This window comes from Narcine bancroftii, chromosome 13, assembly GCF_036971445.1.
Source record: "Narcine bancroftii isolate sNarBan1 chromosome 13, sNarBan1.hap1, whole genome shotgun sequence".
In the NCBI taxonomy this organism is placed as follows: domain Eukaryota; kingdom Metazoa; phylum Chordata; class Chondrichthyes; order Torpediniformes; family Narcinidae; genus Narcine; species Narcine bancroftii.
Genome location: NC_091481.1, coordinates 69,293,047 through 69,317,613, shown reverse-complemented (window position 1 = coordinate 69,317,613; position 24,567 = coordinate 69,293,047). Strand labels below are relative to the sequence as shown.

Genomic DNA, 24,567 nt, shown 5'->3' with positions numbered 1-24,567 from the left:
AATAGGTCGACCAGTCCAGAATGACCTGGTCTGGCTAGGAGCAATCCTTTAAGACCTACCAGTAGGTGTGGCTACACTCTCAGCCAATCACAGTCATCCTACACTATCATCTGTATATACTACCATCTGTAGTATCACAACCATGAACCCTGATCTTGACCTCTTGCATAGCATCTTATGGACCTGAAATGCTTAAGGCAGCGGATCTCAACCTTTTTTCCCCCATTCACATACCCTCTGTGGTACATGCCATGGGTGCTCTGTAGTCAGTAAGGGATTACTTAAGGTGTGATGTGAAAGTGGATGATTGCAAATATCTTGTGTTCATCTCAAGAGGAATAGAATATAAGAGCAGGAGTGCGATGTTGAGGCTTTATAAGGCCCTGGTGAGGCCTCACTTGGAGCATTGTGAGCAGTTTTGGGCTCCTCAGTTAAGAAAGCTTATACTGATGTTGGACAGTGTTCAGGGAGGTTCACAGGGATGATCCTGGGAATGAACGGGTTATCATATCAGAAGTGTTTGGCTGCACTCGGCCTGAACTCGTTGGAATTTAGGAGAATGAGAGGGGATCTCATTGGAACATTTTTAATGTTGAAAGTCGTGGACAGAGTAGATGTAGAAAGGCTGTTTCCCACTGTGGGAGAGTTGAGGAGAAGAGGGCACAACTTTAGGGTTAAAGGGCATTCGCTTAGGACAGAGATGCTGAGGAACTTCTTCAGCCAGAGGGTGGTGAATCGGCAGAATTTATTGCCACAGGCAGTTGTGGAGGCTGGGTTACTGGGGGTATTTAAGGCAGAGGTTGATAGGTTCTTGATTAGCCAGGGTATCAAAGGTTATGGGGAGAAGGCCGGGGCTGAGTGGGAAAATGGATCAGCTCATGATTAAATGGCAGGTCAAACTCGATGGGCTGAATGTCCTGTTACTTCTCATATGTCTTATGGTCTTATATGTCAGCACTTTGTACCCATGGCAACAAAGTAATCTCGAGTATTGAATCTTCATCCTCCTGAACTGGCCTTGATCACGTCATGAATTTCCAAACGTTTTGCAATGGCCTCCTTAATAAATGATTCCAAGATTCTTCCGATCGCGAATGTTTGGCTAACAGGTTTACAGCTTCCCACGGCCCCAACCCCCACCATTATATTCACTCACCTGCCGATATTTTCCCCAGCCTTTCATTCAGGCGCCTTTTGTTTCACTTGTACATGAAGGAAGGGCTCAGGCCTGAAACATTGGTGATATCTCTTCAGCTTCTGTGGACACTACGAGACCGGCCAAGTTCCCCCAGCACCATCTCTGTGTTTTGACTACATTTTTCTCACACCCTGATGAAGGTCTCAAGCCCGGAATGTTGGTTATGTATCTTTATCTTCGCTGTGTGACCTGCTGAGTTTCTCCAGCTTTGTGTTTTGACTGGTCACCGTGTCTGCAGACATCCGTGTTTTACTCCACTCTGCCGCTTCCTGCATTTTATCTCCCACCTCCTTGACGGAGGATTTTCATTTCCCAACACCTAGGTTATAATCTTCCCGAATCGCTCAATTTCGAAGGTTACAACCACCTACCACCTACCACTCGTTTCAGGATCTAGGGAAGAAGCCCATCAGGGCCATGGGACGTATCAGCCTTCAGCCCGTTAGTTTGCCAAGTACAAACTCTTTGAATGGGATTTAAATTAATGCACTGTATTGTTTTTATTTAAAATCTACCACATAGATGACGCAAAACTTTCTTCCCCATATCTACTTCCCCTATCTCTTTATGTAAGTGGTCTGTGTTCTTTGATCTCCTCATCCCTTTAATGTACTTAAAGAGGGCCCTTACTCTCAGTAGTTTGTCCTCAGTGACAATTTTCACGTCCTTGACATTTGTTCTGGTCTCCTGGATTTGAAATCTGTGGGATTCTCCTGGATTCCAAGTAGATCCCAGTCTTCAGGACCCAACCACTACCTGCAGCCAGTCTGTTTTCTCTTTCTACCCAACACTTTCTGAACTTCCTTGGTTCATCAACGTGGCCTCATCCCCCATTCTCCCCTCCCCCACTTCAAATGCACCTTGCTTGTCAATCATACCTTGTGGAAGGGCTCAGGCCTGAAACGTCGGTAATACAGTCATCTGTTGCTTAACACCCACGATACATTCTGTGAAATAGGAGATTGTGCGAACGCCATATTATATACAGGAAGACCCCGACACGATGGAGGTTGGTTCCGGGACTTGCATCGTAAGTAGAAATGATCGTTAAGTCGGGGTCTACCTGTACAGGTAGCAACCTGCTGGGAGGCCGAGGTCTCCGGTACCGCTGGGAGGTTGACGTCTCCGCTCCTGCAGGGAGGCCAATGTCCCCGCTCCTGCCCAGAGCCTGAGAAGGCGCCGGGTAATTAGGGGCAGAGACATTCACCTCGCAACCTACATTGTGATTTGGAACACATGCGCAGATTCCCGTCACTCTCTCTCCCCCTCTTCAATCCCTCTCTCCCTCCACCGATGGCAATCTGTGCATGTGTTCCGCCTTAAAATCCTCATTGGGTCCAACAAAGTACGTTTCCTTGACATCACCAGGAGCACCAATAGGATGGGGAGGTGATGGTGGGAAGCAATCTGCATGCGCTGATTGGCCGGAAGCATTTCCTTCAGAGAAAGTGAAGCAGCCACGTTGATACAAGTCGACCCTGACTTCCCTCTGGATTCTGATCATACTAACTTCAAAATATCATAAGTCAGAACATCATTAATCGGGGACTATCTGATCGGGATTGCGGAACTATTACTGTGTAACTTTAACCTTTACCTTCCAAAACATTCTGTGATCCTGGGCACTTGAATTCCCAAACCAGTCAGTGCACCTTCCACCGTGCACCAGGCGAAAAATGATCAAGTATCTGACGACACGCCAGATCTAATCAGACTCCGAGGCATTGGGTCACGTTTACCTCGAGGCGCTGGACCACAAGACCAAGAAACAGAGGTAAGTCGAGGGAAATTTCAACTTTCCAATATTAGTTGGGACTAGTGGTGGTGGGAGGGTGGGGGGTGGGGGGTTGGGGGGAGGGAAGGGTAGAGAAAGGTTGTTTTTAATTTCACGCAGGAAGACTTTTGGGACTTTCAGTGTGTTGACCTGCCTGGGTAGCACGCAAAACAGAGTCCAACAGAAGGGATGGCACAGTTAGCATCTTGGTACCACGTCGATATTACAGCACCAGCGACCTGGGTTCAAATCCCACGCCGTCAGTCAGAACCTTGGACGTTCTCTTCATGGTCTGGCTAGGTTTCCTCTGGGTACTCAGGTTTCCTCCCACCCTTCAAACGTCTACATGTGTACCATAGAGAGCATTCTGACTGGTACGGAGGTGCCAAATCTCAGGACAGGAAATGTCTGCGCCATTGCGGGCACCAGAGCACTCCATCGAGGACATCGACGTGAGGCGGTGTCTTTGGAAAGCAGCCCCTATCCTCAAAGACCTCCCCCACTCCACCCCCCACCACCCAGATCGTGTCCTCTTCACTCTGCTACCATCAGAAAGGAGGGACAGGAGTCTGAAGGCTAGCACCCAGTGGCACAAGGACGGCTTCTCCCCCTCGGCCATCAGGTTCCTGAATGGACAATGACCCACGGACATGGCCTGACTTTGGATTTTTCTTTTTCTTGAACTATTTTTATTTATTTTGTATGGTGAATTATACAAACATTTGCCCCGTGATGCTGCCGCCAAACGGACGAACTTCATGAGATGTTTCACGCCAATAAATCCTGATCCTGATTCTGATTGTACGGGGTTAGGAATTGGTCACCTGGTGTAGTTGGAGCAGCATGGGCCCAGGGGCCAGAAGGGCCTGTTAACATACTGTATGTCAAAAATTAAAATTAAAGGAGTGATGCGTTGGGAAGATGGGCAGCGCTAAGGCAGATGGAATTTCATCGGGATCAGTGAGGGGTGACGCACTTTGTGGCGCTAATGAGAACAAGCAGAAGACACACAAGGAATGGCATGGCCATGAGGACAAGATAGGATCAGAGGGGCCACACTGTACAGGTCCAAGGATCCCTCAAGGTGGCAGCGCAGGAACATGGGTGGTGAAGAGGGCATCTGGAATACCATACTCATATGGCCACAACACACACTCACACACAACACACATACTCTCACACACACACACTCTCTCTCTCACACACACAACATACAGTCACACACTCACACACACATAACATACAGTCACACACTCACACACACACTCACACACAAACACATTCTCTCTCACACACACACTCTCATGCACACACACACACACAAACATACACATACACTCACACACACAACCTACACAGTCACACACAACCTACACAGTCACACACAACCTCACACACACACACAACCTCACACACACACACAACCTCACACTCTCATGCGCACATACACACCACACACATTTGCTCTCGCACACACAACCTCACACACACACAACATACACAACACACACACTCTCACACACACAACATACATAGTCACACTCCCTCACACACACATACACATCCGCACACACCCACAACCTACATAGTCACACACAACCTCACATACACACACACAACACACACATTCACACACAAACACACACAAGATACAGTCACACACAACACACACTCACACACACACACTCACACACACAACACACACAAGATACAGTCACTCACACACACTCACACAACACACACTCTCTCACACAGATACACACGACATACACAGTCACACACAACCTCACACACACACACAAACAACCTACACAGTCACACACAACCTCACACACACACACAACCTCACACACACACACAACCTCACACTCTCATGCGCACATACACACCACACACATTTGCTCTCGCACACACAACCTCACACACACACAACATACACAACACACACACTCTCACACACACAACATACATAGTCACACTCCCTCACACACACATACACATCCGCACACACCCACAACCTACATAGTCACACACAACCTCACATACACACACACAACACACACATTCACACACAAACACACACAAGATACAGTCACACACAACACACACTCACACACACACACTCACACACACAACACACACAAGATACAGTCACTCACACACACTCACACAACACACACTCTCTCACACAGATACACACGACATACACAGTCACACACAACCTCACACACACACACAAACAACCTACACAGTCACACACAACCTCACACACACACACAACCTCACACACACACACAACCTCACACTCTCATGCGCACATACACACCACACACATTTGCTCTCGCACACACAACCTCACACACACACAACATACACAACACACACACTCTCACACACACAACATACATAGTCACACTCCCTCACACACACATACACATCCGCACACACCCACAACCTACATAGTCACACACAACCTCACATACACACACACAACACACACATTCACACACAAAAACACACAAGATACAGTCACACACAACACACACTCACACACACACACACTCACACACACAACACACACAAGATACAGTCACTCACACACACTCACACAACACACACTCACACACACACAGTACACACAAACATGCAGACACACACAGACCCAGACACACACACACACACACACACACAGCGCCATTGTCTTCACACTGACATACCATGGGGAACGTTAAGGGTGTTTTCACAATGAGCTGCTTTGTCACCCCCTGGTGTTTGGTGGGACCGGGACCGCTGACCCGAGGTCCTGTCATGACTCCCAGGGCGTGAGATGTTGCTTTGTGCTGAGCTGGTGGAATGTGAAGTGACCCCTGGGGCTGCAGAGGGTGCCTGACTCCCTGCCACAGATGAATGAGTGGGCGCTAGTCTATCAGCTAATCTATTACCATCCAGGACATGTCGGCGATGACCTTAGATCCAGGTGCTGGCAGCAGGGACAGTCTTCAAAGGACCCGTTTGAATCCTGGAACAAAACTGCTGGCCTGAAGCCCTTCCTACCCAGTCTGCACAGATCCCTGTAATTGCCACTGCCGTTCTTGCTGTGTTCTCTTTCTCCTGCATGCCCACAGGTTACCTGTCACCACAAGCCCTAATTCCACCCAATGAAACCCTGAAACCCCCTCCCCCACCCTTTTTGGCCCCTTTCCCACCCACTCTCCCCAATCTCACACTCTGTAGGGTAGCTAAAAGCTCTCACATGACTGGAGGGAGAACAAACACTTTTATTAGCTTTCAACAACGGGTCGGCTTCAGAGGGTTTCAGGGTTTAGGTGGGAAACCAGGGTTATATATGGGTAAACGGGGGTGGACCCGGGAGGTGGGGCCAGTCATCAATATACCACTCTCCCAGTGAATCCCAGTTCACTGCACACCCACTCTCATTCCTCTCCACCCCCAGCTCTCCATTGGATTCTCGTTAAACCCCCCCCCCCACACCTCACTTCTTCTCCCAGCTGTCTCTCTATTCCATCTCCTTTTGCAGACATGATAAATTCTACCTCATCCCTTATCACATCCAATCCACACCTTTCGTTGATCTGGATTTCTTCCCCATTGTTTGAATTTGGAGACTTTCTGAGATCTCCCGCTTCTGGATCTTACTGCTTATTCTTTGAAGAAGGCCCCAGGCCCGAACCGTTGGCAATATTATCTTTGTTTTCTATGGACGCTGAAAATACCGGCTGAGATCCTTCATGTGTTTTTACTCCCTTTCCCACTCAAGTTCAAGTTTATTGTCATCCGATGGTACAAGCACATCCTGACAAAACAACATTCTCCAGTCCTCAATGCAAAACATGTGGACACACAACCAGACATAACACACAGACAGACAAACAATACACATGCAGGACAAGTATTTCAAATCTGCAAATATTGTTTCATAGATATGAGAGTCTCAGAGGGCGAGTGTGAGCAGTTCCTTTGGTCGTTCAGCGTTCTCACTGCCCGTGGGAAGAAGCTGTTCCTCAGCCTGGTGGTGCTGGCTCTGATCCTCCTGGATCTCTTCCCCGGACGGGAGCAGCTGGAAGATGCTGTTTTTGGGGGTGGGCGAAGGGACCGTCAATGATTTTGCACCCCCTCTTCACACAACAACCTTGCTAGATCATGCCACTCTTATGGTCCTGTGGATTGACCTCTGATCCATGTCACACCCCTCCCATCCTGTCCCCTTTGCGCTGGCTTCTCTACACTTAACCGGTCTCGAAGAAGGGTTCCAGCCCGAAACATTGACCAATCCTTTCTCTCCCACAGATGCTGCTCAACTCGCTGGAGTTCCAGCAGGTTGTGTTTTATCAGCTGCTTCCAAACAACAACATCCTGCTCACTGGCCGCATTATCCTCGAGTTTCGGGATTTAATTTAAAGTCACAAAGGAAGGACTCATATTCTCGTGTTTCTTTCCGCTATGTATTAAAACAGGGCAGGAGAAGAGAACTAACATCAAGTCAGGAGCAGGGAGGTTACAGGAAGTTCAAACGAGAAATGAAAAGAAAATTTGGAAAGTCCAATTTGAAACAGGTCCCACATGTGAATGGGGAAGTGATGGGAAGAGGAGAGGTGAGTTGTCAGAAGGGAAATCCTCTTGAATAAGCAGCCAGTATCAGCCTTCCTGCAAGAAAAGACTCTACAAAGGAAGATGGGATTGAGATTCTGGGTCGTCGAACACTGGATTTAATTTGTCTACTGTATACACTCATATAATAGTCGATCCCCACCCGCCACCCCCCCCCCCCCCACTCTTTGGGCTCAAAATTCACAGTTTTCTGTATGATCCGTGTAAAGGTCGACCCTCTATTTTTGGCCCCAGCCATTCCGCCCCTGACCTGAGCTCCTGACGCACCATCCATGGATCCTCCCTCAGCCGCCCGAGCTCCTAACACACCAAAAACAGACTTGCCTATGCAGTCCCAGTCATCCGAATGTCTTGAACGCTGCAGTGGTCAAAGTAGTGTCCGTGTGAAAGTTGCAGCCCCCACCCCCCTCCCAACTTTGACCTGAAAAACTGGTACAAAAAATGTGACTATTACATGTTAAGTTTACTCCGTATCAGAATCAGAATTGATTGTCAGGAACATGTCACGAAATTCGTTGTTTTGTGGCAGCGTCACAGGGCAAATATTTATACAAACCACTTTACAAAATAAATTTTAAAAAGTGCAAGAAAAAAAAATGTCTGTGGGTCATTATCCATTCAGGAATCTGATGGCGGAGGGGAAGAAGCTGTCCTTGTGCTGCTGGGTGCTCGTCTTCAGGCTCCTGGACCTTTTCCCTGATGGTGGCAGAGCGATGGCCTGGGTGGTGATGGATGGGTCTTTGAGGATAGAGGCTGCTTTCTTAAGACACCGCCTCATGTCGATGTCCTCGCTGGAGTCAAGTCTGGTTCCCCGTGATGTCACAGACCGAGTTAACAACCCTCTGGAATATTTTCATGTCCTGAGAATTGGCGCCTCCGTACCGGGCAGTGATGCAACCAGCCAGAATGCTCTCCGCGGTCCACCTGTAGACGTTTTCGAGAGTCTTCAGGGACATACCGATTCTCCTCACTAAATATAGTCACTGGCGAGCCTTCTTCGTGATTGCATCGACACGTGGTACCTAGAATATTGACCTCCTGGTGGCCACCCACTTCAATCCCACACCGACATGTCTATCCACAGCCTCATGCACTGCCAAAACAAGGCCGATCACAAATTGGAGGGACTACACCTTAAGCTCTATCTTGGCCCTCTCCAACCAGACATCATTAACACTGACCTCCAATTCCATTAACCCTCTCCCACGAGTATCTCTCTCTCTCTCTCTCTCCCGATCTGCATCTGTCTCCACTTCTCCAGCTCCCCACTACTTTCCCTCTCCTATTAAACCTTTCTTCACCCTCTCCCCATCACTTCTCAGCTTTTCTCTCTTCTACCCTCCCTCCTGTATCCACCTCTCCCTGTCAACCTGTGCTCCTCCCCTTCCCCGTCACCCCCACTTTTTATTCAGGCACTCCCGATGAGGGACTCAGGCCCAAAACGTCGCCTTCCTGAGGACGCTGTGTCACCTGCTGAGTTTCTCCAACACGTTTGTGACCTGCAATGGCAAAGGTCTCTCAAATGGGGTCTAATGTTGGAAAATGAGAAACTCTATTTTGACAAGAATGAAACCTGCTTAAAAAAAACCCCTTTATCTAGAATTCAAGCAACCGGAGACTTCAATTAACTGGCACCTTGATGACACTGTTGGAGCTATACGTTAGGAGAGGGTTTAAAGGTTCAGAGGGGATCAGGAGGAGGATTTTCACCCAGGGAGTGCTTATACAGGTACCGCTTAACGTCCTGGAAATGTTCTGTGAAACTGGGCATTATGCGATGTGGACATATTGTATGAACACAATATTACTGTTTATACTTAGCAAAACTATATGGAATAATGATAAACTGTTTAACTTTTTAAACTTTTATTTAAACACTTTCTTAGTCGATATCACACACTACTGAACAAAGGGGATCAGGATCACACATTTCTCAACTCCGTCCTAGTGTCCCCCTGGAAGAGTTTCAGGTTGGAGGATGTTGGCTTCTTCAGGAGGGTAGGTGTCGGCAGTGGGGAGGGTAGGTGTTGGTAGCGGGGAGGGTAGGTGTCGGCAGCGCGGAGGGTAGTAATCCGCAGTGGGGAGGGTAGCTGTCACCAGCGGGGAGGGAAGGTGTCGGCAGTGGGGAGGATAGGTATCCGCAGTGGGGAGGGTAGGTGTCGGCAGCGGGGAGGGTAGGTATCCGCAGTGGGGAGGGTAGGTATCCGCAGCGGGGAGGGTAGGTATCCGCAGTGGGGAGGGTGGCTGTCACCAGCGGGGAGGGTGGCTGTCAGTGGGTCACCAGCTGACTGTCATCAGCCTTCCTGCTCCAGTCTTGTTCGCCTTTTCTCCATAAATGTCTTGATATGCAGCAAGCACTGCACGAGATTCCTCTCTGTCAGTGTTTGGGTCCATCTCTTCAACAAGCTGTTGAGGTCTGTGAAGAATCTGGCTCACCCCTTAACAGCGAACCTCCTGCACCAGTTCGTCTTCTCCCTCTGCAGTTTCCTTTCCCCTCATCTCTTCTTCAGGGATTTCTGACTGAATTCCATTATAACCCTATCGGACCACGGACGTATATGCCGGGGTGGCCAAACCTGCTTAATGTAAGGGCCGCATACCATGAACTTCAGATGTTGAGAGCCGTAGCAATCACGCGATTGCAAGCCACACCCACTAACACTATCATGGTGGCCTAAAATACCCGAATGCGGCTGTCGGGAGCCCACCTGAAAGCGGAGAAGGCGTCCCTGCGGTCTCCGCTTCCAAGCGCACCCCCTAGGCACCTGAAAGCAGCAGCCTGAAATCAGCTAGCGGCTTTCAGGTGCCTAGCAGGGGGCGGGCTGATGATAATCAGCCGACGACCCAACTCCCCGCTGCCTGACAGCACCCCGGCATGGGACGTCAGGGCTGGGGCGGCCAGCGCAGGAGGTTGCCCACCCCGGTACTGTTTTGTTGGAAAGTATTTTCGAATCCTTGTCTTGCAAATCATCCATTTGCAAAATGCTGATACACTGCAGACAGTGAAAAAGCCCTGTTTCAAAGGGAGCAAGTTTGCAAAAGATTTTTTTCTTATCAAGTCTACACACTAAACGTAAGCAGCAAGACAAAGCAGCTAGCAGCTTTCAGGTGCCTAGCAGCGGGCAGGCTGTTAACAGTCAGCTGGTGACCCACTGACAGCCACCCTCCCTGCTGGTGACAGGTATCCTCCCCACTGCGGATACCTACCCTCCCCGCTGCCAACACCTACCCTCCCCACTGCCTACACCTACCCTCTCCACTGCGGACACCTACCCTCCCCACTGGTGACAGCCATCCTCCACGCTGCTGACACCTACCCTCCTGGCCAACACCTACCCTCCCTGCTGGCAACAGCTACCCACCCCACTGCCGACAGCTACCTCCCCACTGGTGACAGCTACCTTCCTCACGAGCCTCACATTACATGTCAAAGAGCCACATGTGGCTCGCAAGCCGTGGTTTGGCCACCCCTGGTATATGCGGTCAGGCATTGCCCAATCAGACATCAAACGCTGCACATCTGAATAGTAACAGGCCCTTCAGCCGTCTCATCCATGATGATCAAGTTGCCTTCGTGAGCTTGTCCCATTGGCCTGCGTTTGGCCCACATCCCTCTAACTAACCCAATGGTTCTCAACCTTTTTCTTTCCACTCACATCCCACTTTAAGTAATCGGTGCTCCGTGATTAGTAAGGGATTGCTTAAAGTGGGATGTGGGAGGAAAGAAAAAGGTTGATTTAACCTTTCCCTCTCCACAGAGTTATCCAAACATATTTTAAATGTCATAATTCTACCCTCCTTACCACTGTGGAAGAATGTTTAACGAATATACTTAACAAAGGGTTAATGAATTGGGTGAGAATGTAACGCAGATGAGAATGTGACTGCCTTCTAACATGACCTTCCCTGTACTGTAGTGAGGTAGTAACTGATACCAAGGCCATCCTGTTTTTGTCCACTTGTCCGCAGACATCACAGGGATATAGTTGTAAAAACAGGAATCGCCAGCTGTGTGAAACTTGTAGGGTCTCATGCAGACCCCTGCTCATAGGTGTATGCTTTGAGTGGGACTCAGTGCAGAGTATGAGTTACTGAACTCTTTCTTTGTGTCCCTCTCTCCCACTAGCATTAACAGGCTGGATAAAGGAAACTGCTGTCCACTTAATTGGTTCTGCTGCGTTCTGCTGTCACAGCACGGGCTGACTCCCTCTGGCAGCTTGCTCCACATACCCACCACTAGTCCCTTTCCCCTCTCTCCTTCAGCCCTCCAGTTTTGGATTCTCCCACCCTGGGCCAAAGGCTGTCACTATTTCCCTCATCTATGCTCTTCACGTAACACAAGCTCACCAGTATCTGTGTGAATTGTTTTTTCACCCTTTCTTGTTTAAGTATTACAGGAGTTGGGATATTGTGGTAAAGTTGTAGAAGACATTGGTGAGGCCAAATTTGGATTATTGTGTGCAATTTTTGTCGTCAAACTACAGGAAAAAAGATCAGCTACTCCTGTCAGGGAAGAGCTACAGGAGTATCACCAGGCTGAGGTGGAAAGTGCGCTGACCGGCTGCATCACGGCCTGGTATGGGGGACACCAATACCCCTGAGCGTAAAGCCTTGCGAAAGGTAGTGGACACACCCCAGGGCATCACAGGTAAAACCCTTCCCACCATCGAGAACATCTACAGGAAACACACGCATCAGAGAGCAGCATCAGAGAGCAGCAGCGATCAAGGATCCACCCCACCCAGCAAATGCTCTGTTCTCGCTGCTGCCATCAGGGAAGAGGTGTTGGTGTCACAAGACTTGCACCCCCAAGTTCAGGAACAGCTGCTCCCCCTCCACCGTCAGACTCTTCAACGACAAACTCAATCAGGGACTCATTTAAGGACTCTTACGTGCACTTTATTGATTATTTTTTCTCCTCTCTGTACAGCACAGTTTGTTTACATTTCTTTAATTGTTTACAAGTGTACATTGTGAACAGTTTTTTTTGCACTACCAATAAGTGGTAATTCTGCCTGGCCCACGGGAAAAAGAATCTCAGGGTTGCATGTGATGTCATGTATGTACTGTCGCAATAGAGCAGATTTCTGAAAGAAATCTGAAATTGTTCTTTCTGACATCAACACAGAACACAAAGCAGGGCAACGGGAATAGAACCTTAGGGCCCCATGTCTTTGCTGAGCACAATGTCCAAATCAAACTAAAACTCTCAGGTCCAGGGGACTTGTCCACGCTTATGCCCCTCAAAAGACCCAACATCCCACCTTTTTTTTGATCTCAAAACACCCCAACACACAAGCATTCTCCACATTACGCTCCCCATCACTACCCTCGTCTATCACCTTGGTAAACACTGACACAAATGACTCATTTATAACTTCACCCACTTCAAACATAAATTCCCTCCTCTCTCTTTGACTGCCTTATCCTCACCCTCGCCATCCGCTTGTTTTTAGTGTATGAATGAAATGTCTTGGGGGCTCGCCAAGGACATACCCCGACCCCTTTTGGCCTTCCTAATGTCCCATAGCTCAGTACAGGCCCTTCGGCCCACAATGTTGAACTGACCTATACATTCCTAAAAAATACTGAACCCTCTCTACCTCATAACCCTCTATTTTTCATTCATCCATGTGCCCCTATTGTTCCAGCCTCCACCACCATCCCCGGCAAGGCATTCCAGGCCCCCACCACTCTCTGAGTAAAAAAAAACCTATCCCTGTTGTCACTCCTGGATGTCCCTCCCTTCACTTTATAAAGACGTCCTCAGGTGTTTGCTATTCCTTCCCTGGGAAGAAGGCGCTGGCCGTCCACCTTATCTATGCCTCTCGTAATCTTGTAGGCCTCTGTTACCCTAATTGAGCTCTTTCCTGCAATCTTTATGTTCACAGGTCTCGGAGCAGAAGCAGGCCCATTAGCCCATCGAGTCTGCTCTGGAACTGAGCCTGGCCAGGAAATATTACTAAGACTGTCTGATTGTAGACTCCTGAAACTTACAAATGCCTCCTTTGCCTTTTTGACTGAGGACCTGACATTTCTCATCATCCAAAGTTCTCTTCACTTACCATGTGTATCCTTCTGTCTCTCTGGAACATGTTCCTTAAACAACTCCCACGCTCCGATTGTAGCCTTGCCTGATAACAGTTTACTCCTCTTGGCTCCTGTCTAATCTTAATTTCCCCTCTCCCCAATTTAGCACTTTTCCACAAGGCCTAAACGTATCCTATTTTAAAATTTTTAGACGTGCAGCACGGTGACAGGCCCGTCTGGCCCATGAGTCCCGCCGCCCAATTAACCTACAAACCTCATACATCTTGGGAGAGTGGGAGGAAACCAGAGTACCCGGAGGGAACCCACACAAGTCACGGGAAGAACGTACAAACTCCGGATTGGAACCCGGGTAACTGATGCTGTAATAGTGTTGCACTAGTCACCACTTCAATCTGAGGCGCCTGCAAGCTCACACCAAGACACAAGAGAAACTTGTCCGTGAACTACTCTTTGCAGACGATGCCGCTTTAGTTGCCCATTCAGAGCCAGCTCTTCAGCGCTTGACGTCCTGTTTTGCGGAAACTGCCAAAATGTTTGGCCTGGAAGTCAGCCTGAAGAAAACTGAGGTCCTTCATCAGCCAGCTCCCCACCATGACTACCAGCCCCCCCACATCTCCATCGGGCACACAAAACTCAAAACGGTCAACCAGTTTACCTATCTCGGCTGCACCATTTCATCAGATGCAAGGATCGACAATGAGATAGACAACAGACTCGCCAAGGCAAATAGCGCCTTTGGAAGACTACACAAAAGAGTCTGGAAAAACAACCAACTGAAAAACCTCACAAAAAAACCTCACAAAGATAAGCGTATACAGAGCCGTTGTCATACCCACACTCCTGTTCGGCTCCGAATCATGGGTCCTCTACCGGCATCACCTACGGCTCCTAGAACGCTTCCACCAGCGTTGTCTCCGCTCCATCCTCAACATTCATTGGAGCGCTTTCATCCCTAACATCGAAGTACTTGAGATGGCAGAGGTCGACAGCATCGAGTCCACACTGCTGAAGATCCAGCTGCGCTGGGTGGGTCACGTCTCCAGAATGGAGGACCATCGCCTTCCCAAGATCGTGTTATATGGCGAGCTCTCCACTGGCCACCGTGACAGAGGTGCACCAAAGAAAAGGTACAAGGACTGCCTAAAGAAATCTCTTGGTGCCTGCCACATTGACCACCGCCAGTGGGCTGATATCGCCTCAAACCGTGCATCTTGGCGCCTCACAGTTTGGCGGGCAGCAACCTCCTTTGAAGAAGACCGCAGAGCCCACCTCACTGACAAAAGGCAAAGGAGGAAAAACCCAACACCCAACCCCAACCAACCAATTTTCCCCTGCAACCGCTGCAACCGTGTCTGCCTGTCCCACATCGGACTTGTCAGCCACAAACGAGCCTGCAGCTGACGTGGACATTTACCCCCTCCATAAATCTTCATCTGCGAAGCCAAGGCAAAGAAGAAAGAAGACGTCACCATGTTACCTGTACTGCCAATAGTTACTTGGAAACCAAAGGAAGAGTGTTCATTATTCTAAAATGTTCTCCCAGCAAAACTTCAATCACTTGGCTGGCCTCATTTGCTGATAGAATGACTAGTATGTGGCTTGGACACATACTGCCCCATACAAATCTGCCCCATCTAAGCCTCTGCCATGAACATCCCAGTCAATACTGGGGAAATTAAAGTCTCCCACTAGTAAAATCACAAAGTTGGGGAAACTCAGCCAAGATAAAGATACAAAACCAACGTTTTGGGCTTGGGCCCTTCATCAAGGTCTGAGCAAAATGCAGACAGGCATCTGAACAGAATGCAACTCCCGACAGATGCTGCTCAACCTGCTCAGTTCTTTTCACGGCTACTGGACCCACTTGCTTTATACTCTGACTCTCTGCCTGAGTTTAGTGCCCCACCCCTCTGCCAGGTTCACTTAACCTAACCCTAGGTGTGGTCTCACCGCTGCCCAACGTAAGTGAAGCACGCTTTTCCTCCTTCAGTAAACTCCCCAGCAGTAAACAATAACATCCTGTTAACTTTCAGAATTGCTTGCTGTTTCTACACATTTATCTTTTGTAAATCTTACACTAGAAAACCTTCATCTTTCTGCATTTCTGACCTCTACAATTCCTCACCAGTTATATATAGTAAAGCCTCCATTATGGGGATTGATAAATGCTGGATAAATGAATTTTCAGGTTGCTTGAGGTTGTGTGTTGCTTTGATTGGTGAACTAATAGCAATTTTAAATTGGGAATGCGGGCTCAGTTTTTAAGAAGAATTTGGACAGGTACATGGATGGGAGGGGTATGGAGGGCTATGGATTGAGGGCAGGTCAGTGGGACTAGGCAAGAAAAAGTGGTTCAGCTCAGACTAGAAGGGCCAAAGGGGCCTGTTTCTGTGCTGTAATTGTTCTCTGGGTTGTAAATGATGACAAAACAGACCCAACGGCATTTGAATTGGAGGTCATTTTTGCAGAACATAATGTTCTGTCTGCAATTGTCCCAAATTTTTCACTGTCAATATTCATTGTATAGCTTTTGTTTACATCATATCATTTGCTTCTGAAAACATTGTGGACTTACCATGAGGAAAAGGATTAGCTGAACCTTTTCTTCAGTTTAGAAATGGACCATGATATCACCTTCGGTTACGACGCCATGGTTTCTGCTTCTGAAAATTCTATTGGGTCACCGGCAGGAAAAGCCACACTGGAACTAACAGCACAACCTACAATCGACCCAAGTTTCATACAGTTAATTGCAACTAAGTGCATGGCTCAGACTCGAGAGATATTCTCCTCATTGACTTTCAAAAATATTGAGGACTTCTCATGGGGAAAACCTGCTGGGTTATTATTACCCAGTACAATGCACATCAATGGTTGATATCTTGGAGCCTCCTTATTTTAGGGAATCAGATTATAATTTATTCTCCTTGGACAATAAAGAACTTTGCATTTGTATAGCACCACACGCAATCTCAAGATCCCCACCAAACCAGCCATTCTCAACCTTTTTTCAGCCCCCTTTAGTTTATGGGCCCCCTTCCCTGTGAAGCCATCAAGTTTACGATGTTTACTGACTACACAAAAAATATTTTATTTCAGTCCATGCCCCCACCCCAGAGGGGTGCCATATGGCCCTCGTTGAGAATGGCTGCCCTAAACCAGTTGACAGTTTGGATCACTTCCGAGACAAGATTAACAGATTAAAAACCATGCTGTGAAACTTGAGCCCTTTAAGCGATGAAAATGATGAGAAAGATGGAAGCCTGACAGATAAGCTACTTCAGCAACTAGTAATGTTAACAGAAAAGGTCAAGGGATTTTAAATGTTTACATTTAGACATACAGCACGGTAACAGGCTCTTTCGGCCTATGAGTTTCTGCTACCCAATTACACCCAATAGACCTACAACCCCAATATGTTTTGAACAATGGGAGGAAACCCGAGCACCCAGAGAAAATCCACGGGGAGAATGTACAAACTCCTTGCAGACAGCGCGGGATTCAAACCCTGGTCCTGATCACTGGCACTGTGTCAGCATTCTGCTAACTGCTACAAGTTACCAACTATACAAAAATATCGTATGATTTCTGTCCACGGCCCTCCCCCTCCCCCTTAAATGTGCTATGAGAATTGTTGGTTCAAACCATATTTTTCTCTACATCTTGAACTTTGTCTTTGTTACACTATACCCTGCACTCTGACTTACTGTAACACTATGTCGGTTATTATTGCACTGCCTTTTGTACTTGAGAATGGGTTGACGTCCCTTGCTAGCATGCAAAACAAAGCTTTATACTGTATTCTGTACATGCAACAATGGAAAATTCGATTAATTTCAGGATGGGAAGGTCACCTATCACTGTGAGCCAGGGCTGGTCTTGGAGCACGTTGGTGAGTTCTGGCTCTGGGAAGCATCCCAATGTCCTTCCCCCACAGGTCAACCAAACCACTCCCTCGTAAACATGGAAGGAGATTCAAGATATGGGTGGGATTGTTGATGTTCCCGTGCTGATAGCCCGCGCTGGCTGTCCCTTCAGGTGGCCAGCGCTGCGCTTTTAGCGCTACCACCTGAACGGCAAGTCAAAGGGTCACTTCCTCTTCTTCAGGCGCATTCTTAGCAGAGAATCCACCTGAAGAAGCCTAATGTGAGTGGGGGAAAACATGAAAGCTTGCAGACGGCTATGATTGTACTAAAAACACAGAAATGCTGGAGGAACTCAGCTGGTCCCGCAGCGCCCAAAGGAGGTAAAGACATCTTTCAGCGACTTGCTTTGGGAAAGAGATACAGGAGGATCAGAGCCAGCCCCACCAGGCTGAGGAGCAGCTTCTTCCCACGGGCAGTGAGAATGGTGACCAACCGAAGGAACCGTTCACAAAAACCATCCGAAACATCATGAAACAACATTTATTTCTTTAAATATTTGTATAGATGATATACTTGTCCTGTATGTATATTGTTTGTCTGTACGTGTATTATGTCTGGTTGAGTTTTGCACCAAGGATGTTGTTTTTTTGGGATGTACCTGTAAAATCAGGTGGCAATAATTTGACATTTCCATATTTTCGATAATAAAACGTGAAGGTCTGCAGACACCGTGGTTGAAGTAAAAACACAAGGCTGGAGAAACTCAGCACTCACAGAAGGAACAAGGGGGGTGGAGAGGGGAGGGGGTGGGGAGGGGAGGGATAGAGAGGGGGGAGAAGGGAGGGGGAGAAGGGAGGGGGAGAAGGGAGGGGGAGAAGGGAGGGGGAGAAGGGAGGGGGAGAAGGGAGGGGGAGAAGGGAGGGGGAGAAGGGAGGGGGAGAAGGGAGGGGGAGAAGGGAGGGGGAGAAGGGAGGGGGAGAAGGGAGGGGGAGAAGGGAGGGGGAGAAGGGAGGGGGAGAAGGGAGGGGGAGAAGGGAGGGGGAGAAGGGAGGGGGAGAAGGGAGGGGGAGAAGGGAGGGGGAGAAGGGAGGGGGAGAAGGGAGGGGGAGAAGGGAGGGGGAGAAGGGAGGGGGAGAAGGGAGGGGGAGAAGGGAGGGGGAGAAGGGAGGGGGAGAAGGGAGGGGGAGAAGGGAGGGGGAGAAGGGAGGGGGAGAAGGGAGGGGGAGAAGGGAGGGGGAGAAGGGAGGGGGAGAAGGGAGGGGGAGAAGGGAGGGGGAGAAGGGAGGGGGAGAAGGGAGGGGGAGAAGGGAGGGGGAGAAGGGAGGGGGAGAAGGGAGGGGGAGAAGGGAGGGGGAGAAGGGAGGGGGAGAAGGGAGGGGGAGAAGGGAGGGGGAGAAGGGAGGGGGAGAAGGGAGGGGGAGGGGAAGGGAGGGGGAGAAGTGGCCTCCATCCCACTCCGACGCCGCCGTCTTCTTTCCGACGGCCGCTCGGGGTCATGAGGACGATGTGTTTCCGGGTCATTCGGTGACGTGTCGGCGGCGGCGGAGCGTCGGGCGGAGCGGCAGCAGGTAGGTCCCCGGCGTGGCCCATCGGCCCGAACACTGCGGCTGTCTCACCCCGACACCCCAATACCCCAATAAATCACACCGAGGTCGTCCTGACACCTGTCCAGTCCTCAGACTGGACACTGACCCCTGTCCCGTCCCTGGCATGGACGTGCTGACCCCTGTCCCGTCCCCGGTCCAGATGCGCTGACCCCTGTCCCGTCCCTGGCATGGATGTGCTGACCCCTGTCCTGTCCCCGGTCCAGATGCGCTGACCCCTGACCTGGCTCCTATTTGGACAATGACCCCTGTCACATCCCAGGTCCGAACATACTGACCCCTGTCACATCCCAGGTCTGAACACACTGACCCCTGTCCTGTCCCCGGTCTGGATGCACTGACCCCTGTCCCGGGTCTGGTCCAGATGCGCTGACCCCTGTCCCGTCCCCGGTCCAGATGCGCTGACCCCTGTCCCGTCCCTGGCATGGATGTGCTGACCCCTGTCCTGTCCCCGGTCCAGATGCGCTGACCCCTGACCTGGCTCCTATTTGGACAATGACCCCTGTCACATCCCAGGTCCGAACATACTGACCCCTGTCACATCCCAGGTCTGAACACACTGACCCCTGTCCTGTCCCCGGTCTGGATGCACTGACCCCTGTCCCGGGTCTGGTCCAGATGCGCTGACCCCTGTCCCGTCCCCGGTCCAGATGCGCTGACCCCTGTCCCGTCCCTGGCATGGATGTGCTGACCCCTGTCCTGTCCCCGGTCCAGATGCGCTGACCCCTGACCTGGCTCCTATTTGGACAATGACCCCTGTCACATCCCAGGTCCGAACATACTGACCCCTGTCACATCCCAGGTCTGAACACACTGACCCCTGTCCTGTCCCCGGTCTGGATGCACTGACCCCTGTCCCGGGTCTGGTCCAGATGCGCTGACCCCTGTCCCGTCCCTGGTCCAGATGCGCTGACCCCTGTCCAGTCCATTGTCCGGACGTGCTGACCCCTGTCCTGTCCATTGTCTGGACATGCTGATCCCTGTCCCATTCTGGACCCGCTGACCCCTGTCCTGTTCAAGATCTGGAAGTGCTGACCCCTATCCTGTCCCTGGTATGGACACACTGTCCCCTGTCCTGTCTCCAGTCTGGATGTGCTGACCCCTGTCCCATCCCTGGCATTTACGTGCTGACCCCTATCCCGTACCCGGTCTGGATGTACCGACCCCTGTCCCGTCTCCGGTCTGGACATGCTGACCCCTGTCCCATCCCTGGTCTGGACGCGCTGACCCCTGTAAAGTTAAATGTATTGTTCAAAGTAATGCTGATGTGGTTACTGTGGACTTCAGTAAGATCTTTGACCAGGGCGACATGGTTAGCACAACACTGTTATGGTGCCAGTGACCTGGATTCGAATCCACCACTGTCTGTACTTTCTCCCTGTGACTACGTTGGTTTTCTTCCGGGATCTCTGGTTTCCTCACACCCTTCAAAACGTACAGGGCTTGTAAGCCAATTGGGTGCAATTGGGCGGCACGGGCTCGTGGGCCGGAAAGGCCTGTTACCGTGCTGTAGGTCTAAGTTTAAAGTGTTATGTGGAAGGCTGGCCCCACTGCCTGAGGGATCCAAGGTAGTTTGGCAAATTGAATCCAAGAACTGCTCAGTAATAGATGACAGACAGTGGTTGTGGAGGGACACTGATGTGATAGGAGGTCTGTGACCAAGGGTGCACCACAGTGCTACGATCGTTGATGTTTGCCGTGTAGATTAATAGTTTAGGTATGAATACAGGAGGTATGATTAGTAAAGTACACAAAAGTATTGTTAAATTTGCAGATGATGTCCATGAGGGGGATAGTCTTTGAAGAACAGCTGGTATATTGGATGAAACAATACCAGAGGGAACTTAATCCAGATAAGCAGGAGGAAACAACGCTGGAGTATAAAGCTAAGCAAGCTCTGCTGGACAGACCAAGAGTTCCGGCTCGAAATGTTGACCTTTTCTCCCACTAATGTTACTTGGGACACTGAGTTCTTCCGGCAGACTGTCTTTGGGAGGTCGGGTAAGGACAGGATATCAGCTGTGAAAAACAGGGCCCTGGGGAGTATCGAGGAACAGAGGGGTGCAAGCCCTGAAGGAGCCAGTACCTGAAAATAGGGATGTACAGAGGGAATGCGGGATGGTGGCATTAATATGCTGGGGCAGAGAAAGAACAGCATGACTTGCAGACATTTTGGCAGGGCCACAACTGTGCACATGAATGTCCAGGAAAGAATGCAGATGCAATTCAGCAGGATGGGGTGTTTCAGTGATGTGGGGTGTAGACAGGCTGGGATGTGATGTTTCAGTGATGTGGGGTGTAGACAGGCTGGGATGGGGTGTTTCAGTGATGTGGGGTGTTGACAGGCTGGGATGGGGTGTTTCAGTGATGTGGGGTGTAGACAGGCTGGGATGGGGTGTTTCAGTGATGTGGGGTGTAGACAGGCTGGGATGGGGTATTTCAGTGATGTGGGGTGTTGACAGGCTGGGATGGGGTGTTTCAGTGATGTGGGGTGTAGACAGGCTGGGATGGGATGTTTCAGTGATGTGGGGTGTAGACAGGCTGGGATGGGATGTTTCAGTGATGTGGGGTGTTGACAGGCTGGGATGGGGTGTTTCAGTGATGTGGGGTGTAGACAGGCTGGGATGGGGTGTTTCAATGATGTGGGGTGTTGACAGGCTGGGATGGGGTGTTTCAGTGATGTGGGGTGTAGACAGGCTGGGATGGGGTGTTTCAGTGATGTGGGGTGTAGACAGGCTGGGATGGGGTGTTTCAGTGATGTGGGGTGTTGACAGGCTGGGATGGGATGTTTCAGTGATGTGGGGTGTAGACAGGCTGGGATGGGGTGTTTCAGTGATGTGGGGTGTAGACAGGCTGGGATGGGGTGTTTCAGTGATGTGGGGTGTTGACAGGCTGGGATGGGGTGTTTCAGTGATGTGGGGTGTAGACAGGCTGGGATGGGGTGTTTCAGTGATGTGGGGTGTAGACAGGCTGGGATGGGGTGTTTCAGTGATGTGGGGTGTTGACAGGCTGGGATGGGGTGTTTCAGTGATGTGGGGTGTTGACAGGCTGGGATGGGGTGTTTCAATGATGTGGGGTGTTGACAGGCTGGGATGGGGTGTTTCAGTGATGTGGGGTGTAGACAGGCTGGGAATGAGTCAGTGATGTGGGGTGTGGACAAGCTGGGAAGAGGTGTTTCAGTGATGTGGGGTGTGGACTGGCTGGGATGGAGTGTTTCAGTGATATGGGGTGTGGACTGGCTGGGAAGGTTGGTTTCAGAGATGTGGCGTGTTGAAAGGCTGGGATGGGATGTTTCAGTGACGTGGGGTGAAGACAGACTGTGATGGAGTGTTTTAGTGATGTGGGGTGTGGACCGACTGTGTTTGTGTTGTTGGAAGTGAGGAGGTGAAGGGACCTGATCGAGATGCACATAATTATAAAGCCTATAGTTTGGATAATGAGAACCATCACCCGGTAATGGACGTCTAAGACCAGTGGACATGGATCTATATTTATAGGGAAGTGTGGAACATTTTCATGAAGAGGTTAGCTGCAACCTGAGAAGGCAGTGAATTACTGGACAGACGGTCAGGCAGCATTTGTGGAGAGTGTCTTGCAGGGGAATGACTTTTCCTTGGAACTGGAAAAGTGAGTAAACAAGCCTCTTCAGATGTAATGGAGAAAATGAAGGAGTGTCAGGGTGGAGACCACAGTTGCCCAGGTGATGCTGTGTTTTTGTGCTGTTAATTAATGTTTCATTGAGAGCACAAAGAAGAGAGGGCCGAACGAAAAGAGTGGGTGTGAACTGAGTGTGGCAGCACATGGTATTTGCTGGAGACACAGGCATCACCTGTGGGTTACCTCCCGTCAGTTCTGGGCAGCAAAGCCTGGTGATCTGGCCCTACCCAATGCCATGGGCGACAGTATGCCTGTCTGCGGGAGGAGTCACGTGATGGAGTAGTGGCTGGTCGGGGAACTCCAGCCCTCTCCGGAAAAGTTTAAAAAAACACACAAAACACAAAGGCACAAACATAAAAATTAAAATAAAGTAAAGGTGGGAAGAAAATGGCAGCGAAGAAAGAAAAGTCGAAAGCAACGGGAAGAAGAGAAGAAGAAAGAACGTCGGAAGAAGAAGGTGAAGGCCTTAACTGTCCGAGGAGGCCCGTCGCGGAGAGAGAAGCCCGCTCCCTAAGGTCAGTTGAAGTCCCGAGCTCGGGACTACAAAAATGGCTCGCGGAGCCAAGTAAAAGTGCGCAACCGCGCATGAAAAAAAAACACTGACGGGAGGGGGGACCAGCTGAGGAGTCGATCTCCACAGCTGAGAATGACAGCTACAACACAACAACAAGAAGAGAACATAGAAAACAACGAGAACAAGAAAGAAGAGAGTAAAAAGAAATCAGGGAAACAACAGATGACCAACCCAGAGGAAGAAGAAGAAGACGAACATAGAGAAATGAAAGAAGAAGGGAAGGGCAAGACGATGGATATATTTTTTTTAAAGAATATATGGAATCAGTGAAAGAATGGCAATCACAAGAATTTAGTGAAATAAAAAGAAGAATTAAAAGTACAGAAGAAAAAATGAATAGATTAGAGATGGTCATGTCAGATATAGGAAAAAGAGTGGACAAGGTGGAAGAACGAGAAACAGCCGTAGAATTGGAAATAGAGGACTTAAAAAAGAAATTAGAAGAATCTAATAAAAAAGTTAAAGAGATGCAAGAGCTGTTAGCTCAGAAGATAGATATAATGGAAAATTATAATAGAAGAAATAATATAAAGATAGTGGGCCTTAAGGAAGATGAAGAAGGCAAGAATATGAGACAATTTATAAAAGATTGGATCCCCAGGGTCCTAGGAAGACCAGAATTACAGGAAGAAATGGAAATAGAAAGGGCACATAGAACATTAGCCCCTAAACCACAGCCACAACAAAAACCAAGATCCATTTTAGTAAAATTCCTAAGATATACAACAAGAGAAAATATATTGGAGAAAGCAATGAAGAAAATAAGAGAAGACAAAAAGCCACTGGAATACAAAGGTCAAAACTTTTTTTTCTATCCAGATATAAGTTTTGAACTCCTGAAGAAGAGGAAGGAGTTTAATACAGCAAAAGCGATCCTATGGAAAAAAGGATATAAATTTATGCTAAAGTACCCAGCGGTACTTAAAATAGTTATTCCAGGGCAGCAAAACAGACTATTCTCGGATCCGGAGGAAGCACGAAAATTTGCAGAACAACTACAAAGCAGACAGAGAGATAAAGATGTGTAATGAGAGCAAAAATGACCATGAACTATATGTATGTGTGTGTGTATGTATATATGTGTGTACATGAGTGTATCCGTATTTAAAAGAAAATATATAGAGTATAGATAAGAATTAATAAGGGAAAGAAAGGGAAGAGAGGAAGTAAGGAGGGAATTAAGAGAGTGACCTTTGTAATATATGAAAATTAAA

The 24,567-nt window shown here is 49.1% G+C and overlaps 1 protein-coding gene and 1 long non-coding RNA gene across 5 annotated transcripts in view; both read left to right on the top strand.

The window, feature by feature from the left end:
* Positions 1-1,761: 1,761 nt before the first annotated feature.
* Positions 1,762-12,302, top strand: LOC138747850 (uncharacterized). 3 transcript variants are annotated; one of them, XR_011347682.1, is made up of 4 exons: positions 1,762-2,228; positions 2,842-2,972; positions 9,488-9,599; positions 12,086-12,302. It is a non-coding gene; the product is annotated as an uncharacterized lncRNA (long non-coding RNA). The 3 variants fall into 3 exon arrangements; XR_011347683.1 differs by having other exon boundaries at positions 2,567-2,972; positions 9,488-9,571; XR_011347681.1 differs by having other exon boundaries at positions 2,567-2,972.
* Positions 12,303-19,040: 6,738 nt separating this feature from the next.
* Positions 19,041-24,567, top strand: part of sgsm3 (small G protein signaling modulator 3) — a 66,918-nt gene continuing 61,391 nt past the window's right edge. The window contains exon 1 of one of the 2 annotated variants that reach the window (XM_069909756.1): positions 19,041-19,086. The gene's annotated coding sequence lies outside the window, so the exon portion shown is untranslated. Of the gene's footprint in view, positions 19,087-20,919; positions 21,124-24,567 lie in introns of those variants that run through there. The other variant, XM_069909757.1, reaches the window with a different exon arrangement.